A 12,193-nucleotide genomic window follows, 5' to 3' on the forward strand; every position below is an offset into this window, starting at 1 on the left:
TGGGTTTGCACACGTAGCAACTACCTGAAATTTTGAAAAAGTTCTGTGTCTTCTTCTTCTTTTCTTGTATTTATTTTTATTTTACTTTTTTTTCTATTTCATTTTCCACTTCTTTTTCATTAATTCAACAAAATTTAGAATTTATTTTTTCTATAAATCTTTCCAAACTGTTCCTGGAATTCAAAATTTTGTTCATATTTTCTAAAAAAATATATTTTAAAATGCTCACATTTTCAAAACAAAAAAAATCAGAATTACATATTTTCTTCACAATATTCAATAAATGTTCAAAAATATAAAAAATGATTGGCACTTCTTAGATTATGTTCATGTTTTCAAAACTTGTACCCTTTAAAATTAAAGGTTCACTTTTAAAAAAATTTGACATGTTCAGAATACTCAAAAAGTATTTGCATTTTAATGTTTTGGGGGATTTCAAAATTTATTTGTGTTTTTCAAAAAATGCTCGAATTTTCAGTTCACATTTGTTTTAAAAACTATAATTTTAAATGAAATTAGAATTTTTTATATATTTGAGATTTCAATTTTTTGGCAGTTTTCGAAAATAATCAGAAATGTTTCCGAATCTCGACGCTGCAGTGTGTTATTAAATATGTTGCACTTGGTAACATTCACCAAGAGTTATCTGTTCGATTGGCAAGCTGCGGAGTCCAGCTGCGCTAGGTTTTGAGTTCAAGTTCGCTAGGTCACTCCTTTTTTGGGATTTATAGGTCGCGCGTTAAACAAAATTGCAGTGCGCCTGGTGGGCCGGCCCAGTCGTCTTAACCATGTGCGTCTACACAGATCCTGGTTTTGAGAAGGTTCAAGCTCCGGTTTTTAGGTTCCTGAACAATTTTGTCTGGTTTTCTCTTTTTGTTTGATTTTTCTTTTTTTCGTTTTTAGATTTTTCGTTTATTTGTTTCTTTTTTCATTTCACTTTTTTTTTCATTTTTCATTTCCTTTTTTGCCTTTTCTTATTCAAGTTGACTTTCTTTTTAATATTTCTTTCGAAAATTTCAAATTTTGTTAAAAGTTTGTTCAGGTTCTTCAAAAACTATTCTGTTATCAAAAAAGTACAGGAATTTCAATATGTTCCTGTCTTTAAACTTTGTCCACAAGTTGAAAAATTGTTTAGGATCTCTAAAATATGTTCTTTTTTATTTTTATTTTTCACAAGGTGAATTCAAATTTTGGTCAGAAACTAAAAAACTATGTATGCATTTCAGAAAATATTCAAGAATATAAAAAATCTTCATGATTTTAAATTTTTTTTCGAATTTCATGAAATGTTCCATTTTTCGGGATTACGAATTTTGGTCAGAAATGAAAAAATTTCCGCTTTTCAGAAAATGTCTAAGAACTTTAGAAACTGTTCTCGATTTCAAATCGTTCTGAATTTCATGAAATGTTCCATTTTAAAGTTTTTGTTCACAAATTCAAAAAAATGTTCCCGGTTTCAAATTTTTGCTCCAAATATCATGAAATGTTCCATTTTTCAAATATTTGTTAAAAATTCAAAAAAATCGCGGTTTCAACATCTGTTCAGAATTTCATAATTTGTTCACAAATTCAAAAAATGGTTTATGTTTTCAAAATAAATATTTTTCGTTCAATTTTTCTGCCTTTTCAAAAAAATTGTTCACATATTCAAAAAATGTTCTTGTCTCCGGTTTTTTTACCAGGAATTGAAGACATGTTGGTACTTTTTCAAAATATACATTAAGAAAATTTCACCCCAGTAACTAATTCAGATTCGCTAGAAATAGCTACTTTCGGTTCGCTACAGTACTAGCTCCGGTTCGCTATAGTACACCATTCCGGTTCTACATCGATGTTTAGTTCTTTAAGATATGCACTGCCTTGTTGACAATAATATTGGTTAGCTAGATTGGCTTGGAGCGCGTTATAGTACACTGTTGGTCTCCCGTTCGAATCCTGGGGGACGCATGTTTCCTTTTTCTCCTCTCTTTTTCATCCCACGCTAGAACTCAATGGGCCGGCCCAGTCAGGCTCCCTCTCTGTGCGTCACGCTGACAATTTAACGCAAAGGGCGTGAATAAGGGCTCCCAGGTCTGGGAGGTGCGCGCGAAGAGATTTATGTTCCGTATTTCAACCAAAAAAACTGAGTTTCGTCAAGAGATTTCGGTTTCAATTGTTGGCAGAGATGGGCAGGTCGTTTCCGATTAGTGTTTTCTCAATTTTGTTAGTTTGATTTTATTTACAGCCTACCATTACAATATTATATGTTATTACTCTTAGAAAAGATTATAGATTATTGTTAAATTCTTCTCTAAGCCATAGTGTCGTCTTTTAAAACGTCTCAAAAATCGTGGCTACATATCTTCACATGAAAATAATTATGAATGTGATGCACCTCTAAAGGTGAAATTTGTGACGCTATGCACATCGTCCTAAAAAGCGTCTCTACATAATAGGTACTTCCTAATGTAGAGACGAATATAAAAGCGTCTTAGAAAAAGCGTATCTACTGACATGTTTTGTTGTAGTGTGATGTATTACGGAACGAGTAAAGAGACTTGCCGGTAACGAGATTGAACTAGGTATTGGATACCGATGATCGAATCTCGGGCAAGTAACATACCGATGACAAAGGGAACAACATATGTAGTTATGCAGTCTGACCGATAAAGATCTTCGTAGAATATGTAGGAGTCAATATGGGCATCCAGGTCCCGCTATTGGTTATTGACCGGAGACGTGTCTCGGTCATGTCTACATTGTTCTCGAACCGTAGGGTCCGCACGCTTAAAGTTACGATGACAGTTTCATTATGAGTTTATGTATTTTGATGTACCGAAGGTTGTTCGGAGTCCCGGATGTGATCACGGACATGACGAGGAGTCTCGAAATGGTCGAGACATAAAGATTGATATATTGGACGGCTATATTCGGACACCGGAAGTGTTCCGGGGAAGTTTCGGACAAAACCGGAGAACCGGGGGGTTACCGGAACCCCCCAGGGGGTTAATGGGCCTCATGGGCCTAAAGTGGAGAAGAGGAAAGGCAGCCAGGGCAGGCCGCGCGCCCCCTCTCCCCCTAGTCTGAATTGGACAAGGAGGAAGGGGCGGCGCCCCCCCCCCCCTTTCCTTCCTCTCCTCTCTTCCTTCCTTCCCCCTCTCCTACTTGGACAAGGAAAGGGAGGGGAGTCCTACTCCCGGTAGGAGTAGGACTCCTCCTGTGCGCCTCCTACTAGGGCCGGCCGCACCCCCCCTTGGCTTCTTTATATACGGGGGTAGGGGGGCACCCTAGGACACACAAGTTGATCTTCGTGATCGTTCCTTAGCCGTGTGTGGTGCCCCCCTCCATGATATTACACCTCGATCATATTGTAGCGGTGCTTAGGCGAAGCCCTGCGACGGTTAAACATCAAGATCGTCACCACGCCGTCGTGCTGACGAAACTCCTCCCCGAAGCTTTGCTGGATCGGAGCCCGGGGTCCGTCATCGAGCTGTACGTGTGTCAAGAACTCGGAGGTGCCGGAGTAACGGTGCTTGGATCGGTTGGACCGGGAAGACGTACGACTACTTCCTCTATGTTGCGTCAACGCTTCCGCTTCGGTCTACGAGGGTACGTAGACAACACTCTCCCCTCTCGTTGCTATGCATCACCATGATCTTGCGTGTGCGTAGGAAATTTTTTGAAATTACTACGTTCCCCAACAGTTTCCGTCATATCGGTGTTATGTTCCCGGATTTTGCGTTCCTTACACGGTTGGGTAATAATGGGAACCCCTTGACAGTTCGCCTTGAATAAAACTCCTCCAGCAATGCCCAACCTTGGTTTTACCATTTGCCAGCTAGCCTTTTCTTTCCCTTGGGTTCTGCAGACTCAAGGGTCATCATTATTTTAACCCCCCCCCTCGGGCCAGTGCTCCTCTGAGTGTTGGTCCACCTGTCAGCTCCCGGTGGCCACCAGGGGCAACTCTGGGCTGGCCTACCCGTACCTAAGACAATCTAAGTGTGCCCTGAGAAAGAGATATGTGCAGCTCCTATCGGGATTTGTCGGCACATTCGGGCGGTGTTGCTGGTTTAGTTTTACCTTTTCGAAATGTCTTGTAGCCGGGATTCCGAGTCTGATCGGGTCTTCCCGCTAGAAGGTATATCCTTCGTTGACCGTGAGAGCTTGTCATGGGCTAAGTTGGGACACCCCTGCAGAGATTTGAACTTTCGAAAGCCGTGCCCGCGGTTATGGGCAGATGGGAATTTGTTAGCGTCCGGTTGTAGAAAACCTGAAGTTGACCTTAATTAAAATGCATCAACCGCGTGTGTTACCGTGATGTCTCTTTCCGGCGGAGTCCGGGAAGTGAACACGGTGTTGGTGTTATGCTTGACGTAGGTTGTTCTAGGATCACTTCTTGATCATAGTTTCTCGACCGTGCTTTTGCCTTCTCTTCTCGCTCTCTTTTGCGAATATGTTAGCCACCATATATGCTAGTCACTTGCTACAGCTCCACCTCTTACCTTTACCTTACCCATAAGCTTAAATAGTCTTGATCGCGAGGGTGCGAGATTGTTGAGTCCCCGTGACTCACAGATACTTCCAAAACCAGTTTGCAGGTGCCGATGTTACCGAGCAGGTGACGCAACCAAGCTCAAGGAGGAGCTCGATGAATATCTTGTCCTTTATGTTGTTTCGTTCTAGTTGATCAGTAGTGGAGCCCAGTTGGGGTCGATCGGGGACCTTGTCGCATTTGGGGTTCTTCTTTTATTTTGGCTCCATAGTCGGGCCCTGATTGTACTTGGATGATGTAATGTTTTATTTATGTAATTGTGTGAAGTGGCGATTGTAAGCCAACTATGTATCTCTTTCCCTTATGTATTACATGGGTTGTCTGAAGATTACCTCACTTGCGACATTGCTTTTAATGCGGTTATGCCTCTAAGTCGTGCTTCGACACGTGGGAGATATAGCCGCATCGAGGGTGTTACACCCCTCCTGCATCCTCATCCCATACAACTTTTGCTTCAGATACACTTTGGTCGTCGCAGTCTTGGACATAAACTGACTTTCCAGCTTCTCCTAGATCTTCTTCGGCGAATTCTCATCCATCACATGATAAATAACCTGGTCCGACAAACACAACCGTATAGTCCCGGCTGCTTTCAATTGTAACTCCTCCCGGTCATCCGCCTCCATCTTAGCTGGCTTGGCTTCCTGCAACAACGCCTTCAAGCATCCCTGTTGTGCCAACAAATCTTTCACCCTTTTTTTTAAGGTTAAACAGTAGGAAAGGCTCCTACTGCAAATTATATTAAAGATCAGATAGTCTTTACAAGGGGGTTGGGGGGGGGGGGATGTAACTATACAAGAGTTAAGAGTTACAAATCATGACTCAGGGGAAAGCTACAACTAGAGTGGTCAAACTATGGAGTCTAGGAAGTCAGAAATTAGATGTTTCTTATGCTCAGGTAGTCTGTAGACAATGTTTGAAAATCTGTCCTGAATCTGGCTTTCCAAGATGAGAAGGATGGAGTCACTTGTCGGAAGTAATTGTTGTTCCTTTCTTTCCAGAGGCTCCAAGCAGCCACAAGGAAAACATCCATGATGAGTTTGTGTTGGTGCCTTGATTTTAGGTGTGTCATCAAGTCCAAGCGGTTGCCATCCTCCGGCCAAGAAATCTTGAGATCATGCCAGCAACGCGTACTGAATGTGCAGTGAAAGAAGAGATGAGCAACAGTTTCTTCCACGTGTTCCCCACAGAGTAGGCAGTCTAAATTAGTCCCGATGTTATAGTGCTACGTTTCAGCATATTACGTGTATTGAGGCGATCCACCAGTAAGAACCACCCAAACACTTTGATCTTGGGTATGCTTTTGGCTTTCCACAACCATTTAAAGGCGGCATGGGCAATGACCTCACGGAAGAAGAACTTTTAATAATCTGTGGTTTTGAAAACCTGTGCCCCCCATGTACAGACCCATTTGTCTGCGTCCCCGGAAAGGGTGATGGAGCTGATCTCACTCAGTAGGGCTTGCAGCTCTGCATGTGCCTGAATAGAGAGGGGAAGATGGAACGCCGCCCTTACATTGGAAATTGTGAGCATCGTGCTGACCGAGGCATCTTCAAGTGTGGTGTAGGAGAATGCTCGGGGGAAGGCCTCCTGAAGAACATGTTGGTTCCAATCATCTTTCCAAAATAAAGTCGTCCTACCATCTTTAATCAAAACTTTCGTGACCCCTCGATAGATTGGCATGAGTTTCACCAGTTCGCGCCACCAAAAAGATCCACAAGTGGTTGTCGCATGTGGGATCGCATCCGAGTAGTAGGTGTCCCAGATAAGTTTTACCCAGGGCGTATCCAAGCGGTTGTAGAATTTGTGAAGCATTTTGAGCAACATCGCATCGTTTTGGACTTTAAGATTGAGCACACCCAAACCTCCATTCTTTTTTGGTCGGCAGATCATATCCCAAGCAGCCAGTGGGGTGGATTTATCACCTGTCTCGGTTCTTTCCTTCCAGAGGCCATGTCTTCAAATTTTATCAAGTTGTTCAACAATTTTCGGGGGAAGCCACAAGACTCCCATGGGGTAAATGGCTAGGAAGGTGACTAGCGAGTTCATTAGAGCCAGTTTCTCAGCATATGACATGAGAGACATAGCCGCCGTGATCCGGCCTTCTGCTTTGCACCTCAAACCTGATACTCGATGGCGCCATAGTTCTTTGTACGGCTGACTCCATGAAAAATAACCAAACAGTCTTCGCGTGATTCCCAAGTAGACGAACAAAACATCCACGTACTAGTAGTAATAACTAACCAGTTGGTCTTCACGTGATATGCTCCTCCCTTGGCTCAACTTCCGATTGCTAATCTAACTGCTTTGCCTTGCCCTTCCTAATTCCAATGGATGCCACAACAAGCGATGGTCTTTTTCTTCTGCCGATTGGATCTGTTTCTCGTGCCTTGGCCGTACGCCTGCTGCAGCTTTTATTTGCAGCTGTAGCTCTCCGCTTTTGGCACGAGGCCGTTGCCTCCAGGGACTCGGCCCCGACTTTTTTTTTCCAAAACAAATCCGGTATGATTGCTGCACCGCTGCTTCGCTCCAGCCGCGTGCACGCCTCGGAGTCCCTGTGCCGCACGCCCGCGCCCGACTTGATCGGCAAGGCTAGCCCAGCTGACCCTCACATGCGTGTCCACGCCTTGGACTTCCACGGTTCCACATGCTTCTGGTCCGAGCGCTCCTGCTGCCACCGCTTGATACGATCTCGTCGACATCCGATCCAATAAGTCGACCGCGGTATACACAACTCTGCAACGAACTCAACGATGATCGTCATATAGATCAACGCAAAACAACCTCTTCGTAACATTGCTCTGATACCATTTGTTAGAATTAATCCAAGGTACGCGGTCGATTCATCAAGGAACAAACAATCACAAAACAATGACGACACCGAGATTTGTTAACGAGGTTCGGTGAACTCGCCTACTCCCCGGGGCAATGACTATGGGCGCTCCTTCCCGAGATACCGCAACACCGGCCACCCGGGCACCGGCACAAGCCGCCAGCACCCCCTTGCGAGCCTGTCGCTATCTAGTCGTCATGGATTATAACGTGAGATGCCTTCTCATATATAATAGGCCAAGGGTACAACGTGTCCGACTCCGACACTACAAGTATCCTACTCACACTACAACACCAAGTCCAAACGTAACCCAACTAGTATCAAATATTCGACACAAAAACACAACACATAGCTTTGCGGGGAGGCGACGGCATCCAAAGGTAATTCAGAGGGCACGCAAACGGAAAGCTTAGAGCATCTCCAGCCACGCCTCCAGGAAGGCCTCCCCATGTGATTTTTTCGCATCGGCGCTGAAAAAACGGCCCAGTCACGTCCCCAGGAGCCCGATTTTCGCCGGCCTGGGCCGAAATCTGTGTCGGCGGACCCAGACCGAACCCGGCGTGCTGGGGGCGCCCAGGGAAGCCGGGGCGAGTGGTTTTGGCGCGAAAAAGCCGCGGGCCAGCTGCGTCAGCGACACTGCGCCTCGTCTTCCCCCAACACCTCGATTCCCGCGGGGAATCAATGGCAAGGTTGCCGCCGCCGGTCAGCCTTGCCATTGATTCCACATGGGCGGCGCGTCACGGGACGGCGCGCCGACGCCTCCCCTCCCTCGGATGCGTACACACGGGCGCAGCCCGGCTATATAAGCCGGTGGCCTCGCTCGCCTGTGGCCACACCAGCCCAGCCCTCGCCGCCGAGCTATACCTCTCCCGAGCGCCGCCGCCGAGCCTTCCCCTCTCCCGAGCGCCACCGCCCAGCCCCTCCCCTCCCTGATGGCCATGCGTTTCCCCGGAGACGAGGCGGCGGCCAACGGCTTCGGCCGCCACACGCTCCGCGAACAGGAGTCCAGGCTCCTATTTCAGGCGAACATCCCGGCGCCGCCGGACATGTGCGCCGGGCCTACGGGCTGGAGGCTCAGCAACGGGGGAGTGCCCATTCCTCCGTTGCCCGACACCGTGGCCAAACCCGCCTACTTCGCCGAGGAGGTCGACGTCGTGCGCGCCTCCCTCACCGCCGCCCAACTCTCCCCCCCCCCTAGTACGTTGCCGACAACCATGCGGCTTGGGCGGCGTACTTCGAGCGCCGTCAGCAGCAGCGGATGGCATCCACCAACGGCGCGGCGGTGGTCGGCGGCCTGAAGAACAGCGAGGGGCGCCACCTGTGGTGGGGCGTCCCCGGCCGCACACTCGAGGGCGTGCTAACGCACCTCGAGGGCGGCAACGACCCGCCATTGGCGTACCCCCCGGCGAGGGCGGCCGCCCAGGCGCACCACCGATGCGACGGGCCATGGGCGCCAAGGAGGTTCGGCTCCTCCTCTTCTTCCTCCTCCTCACGCTCTTCCTCGCACTCCTCCGGCACTCCGACGCTGCTCGGCGTCAAGGCCGAGCCCGCGGCGGAGTCGCCGCTCGGCCGACGCACTCTCAGCACCGGCATCGTCATCAACGAGGGCGGTCGGCGCGCCTCCTCGTCGGCTCCTCCTCCGCGCTTCGTCAAGCCAAAGACGGAGCCGGGGCTCGCGCCGGTGAAGGCAGAGCCGGGGCTCGCCGCCGTGAAGGCGGAGCACGGCGAGGTCGAGCGCGATGACGACGGGGCCCTTGAATGGGCACGCCAGGACTCCCTCAAGATGGCGATGGAGCGCCAGTGCGCTGCCCTGCAGCGCTTCACGGAGCACCGCCGGGGCCGCGACGAAGAAGGAGTCATCGTCATCAACGACAGCGACGACGACGACGCGCCGCCGCCGCCACCAGTCCGCCATGGCGACACCGGGTCCAGCACGGGCGCCCGCGTCAAGGAGGAGAAGGCCGACGACGAGGATGGCGGGGACGACGGCGACTACTCAGTGTTCAGCCAGTTTCTTTTAGATCAGTTTATTATATATTTGCTATGTAATAAAAATCGGCAAACTTTGTCCAAATATATGCCTAAGTTGGCCGAAATTTGTCATGTTTAGACGAACTTCGTCGAACTGTGCCGAAATTTGCTATACTTTTTTATTTTTTAAACGCGCCTGGGGCGGCCCTGGGCCGGCGGCTGGGAACCAACTCGCCCCCGGCCCATTTTTTGCGCCAGCTCACCCCAGGCGGCGATTTTATACGCCCCTAAGGGGCCAATGGCTGAAGATGCTTTTAGCTATCTAGTCATGTCCTCTCACGAAGGCCCTCAAAAATTAACAGCCACAACTTTTCCTTCTTCTAAATGCAATAGTAAGAAGAAGGGAATATATTCCATACGCCCGCGGAAACCCTCCGTACAATCGGATTGGAATGATACCCAACGTAGACAAATTAGTAACAGAAAAGACGGTGGTAGTGTGAATTCTCACCGATGAAGGGGAGGATGAGGATGGAGATGTAGACCCCGAGGCCGGCGTAGGAGGAGACGAAGAAGTGCGGGATGGCGCGGACCTTGACGACGACAGCCGCGACGACGGCGGTGAGGAGCAGCTGCAGGGAGAGGATGACGTAGATCTTCCGGATGAGCGCCCAGCGCAGCTCCGGGCTCTCCGCCATCCCGGGGTACAGCACCTGCGCCGGCGCCGTGGCAGTGCCACCGGATGTCCCCGCCTCGATGTCGCCGCCCTTCTGGTACCCTGACATCTCGCCTGGCGATGCGATGAGCAGGGAAGCAGCCTTCGGAGGTAGGGTTTTCGCGGGTGTGGCGGAACGGAAGGCGAGAGGGGAGGAGCAAAGCGTATGGTGACGGGCTGACGGCGACAACGATGATGCGCCGAGAAGGCTCCACTGCTGGACTTATATAGTGAGATGAGACGAGACGGGGCGTATGACCTGCTGGGCCAACTAGTCAGGCAGCTCCGCAGCTGCAGGACGGTGGGGTTTGCTTCGCAGCTGCTTCTTGGAAAAGTGGGGTTTACGCGGTTACGTATGTTGTGTGGCTGTGAAGAGATGCATGGTGATTTCTCGAGCGGTTTCGAATCTGTGTTGGTGGAGAGGGACGTTGCATTGGGGTCCGATTGACGCGTTTCAGACTTTCAGTCGTTGCTCTCTTGATGCGCGTGAGCACACTCGATGTCTATGAGGTTTTTCTTTTTGAAAATTTTCAGGGTTTCTTTTTTTACATGGTAGCTGCAGAGTTTTTTTTTCTTCAGAGAAAACTCTACTGAGTTTTATTCATTAGCTCGGATGTTCAAAGATCCTAAAAAAGGTCGGATGTTCAAAAGAGGAGTATGAGATGGGCATGGAGGACATGTAAGAGGGGGTGGAGGAGGCGTTGGGCATGGAGGTCAAGCCCGGGGCGGAGGCGAAGTTCCAACATGCCCAAGCCGCGGAGGCGGTAGCGCTGTTCGAGGTGAAGCAAGTAGCCATCCTCAACTCGACCCAATCCGAGTGGGAGGTGGCGACGAACCACCATCGTATCCACCTCCCTGACATGAGGCGAGAACGGCTCTTCGCAGAACTCAACAAGGACGATGAGTAAAAGAAGCGGGAGACGCGCCCCGCCGAAAATGACCACGAGGCCGCCGGTCCGTCCAGCACGGGGTCATATACGTCTCCAACGAAGAGTGGATCCACATTTTATCTATGTATGATGATGACCAAATGATGAATGTTAGATTGCATGGATTCTTATGAAAATAGGGGTTTCCATATGAGGGGTGTCGTTGCAGGGTCCAAAAATGAGAGTTGACCGGCTCCGGTTCACGGACGCGTCGTACATTTTTTTTGGGAGGGGGGGGGGGGCTCATATTTGACCATTACGTGAGTTTCACACTTTCTACTGTTAATTTATTATTTCTAGGACATTAAGCTTCTAGGTATTTATTGGAGGTAAATGCCTGTAATGGTTCAAATATAGATAATGGAACCAAACAAATGACAAATTTTGAAACTTCACACGTAATGGTGTTTGTTGGGAGTGGAATGAGTTTCAAGACAATCCAGTAAGCACCGATCGCTTTGCATACAAAGAAGGTTCGTTTCTTCACGAAACCTAGTTCCTTTCTCAGGGCTAGTCCGGGTTGTACGTAGTTTACATGACAACTTTTGCAAAATATTCTCATTTTGTTGTCACATCCCCTAGGGACTATATCATGAGAATTAAAACTTATACTAAAGACCACAAACAGTGTTTTTCAGCCCACTTTTGTCCATAATTTCATGTATCTGCAGCTCAAATTTTAATTATATTCAGTAAATTACTAGAAATGCACTTTATGGTTTAAATATAGCAAACAACCCTCGGAAAATGCCAATCTTTGACATGTTGCATGTAATGGTGTGTGTTCAGTGCGGAAAAAAAATTCAAGGCCAACAGAGAAGAAATGGTCGCTTCCAATGCAAACCGGATTTGTGTTCTCTCAAAACCTAGTTTCTTCCTCAAAAGTGGCGCAGTCTCTAAGTAATCTACGTGGAAATTTTTACGAAACATTCTAAAATTTTATCACAGTCTCTAGTGGCCATATAATGACACCATGTCAAGTCTCTAATTTTTTGACTTTGTTTGAATTTCTGAGAATTAAAATGGCAATAACCTACATTCCGGTGGCCGAGTATTGGCCCACTTTATGAGACCACTTTTATTTGGTAGTATTTTGGTTAAAAGTATACAAAAGACCATCAACAATAGTTTTCAACACACTTTCGGCCATAACTTCATGTACATGCAGTTTAAATTTTGACGATGTCCATTAAATACATAGAAATGCACTTAAT

At 47.9% G+C, this 12,193-nt stretch overlaps 1 pseudogene; it reads right to left on the minus strand.

Annotated features, from left to right (window-relative positions):
* Positions 1-10,218, minus strand: part of LOC125547211 (protein LIFEGUARD 2-like) — a 36,778-nt pseudogene extending 26,560 nt beyond the window's left edge.
* Between the last annotated feature and the right edge of the window lie 1,975 nt (positions 10,219-12,193).

Source organism: Triticum urartu, chromosome 3A, assembly GCF_056163025.1.
Source record: "Triticum urartu cultivar PI428250 chromosome 3A, HENAU_Tu73, whole genome shotgun sequence".
Lineage (NCBI taxonomy): Eukaryota > Viridiplantae > Streptophyta > Magnoliopsida > Poales > Poaceae > Triticum > Triticum urartu.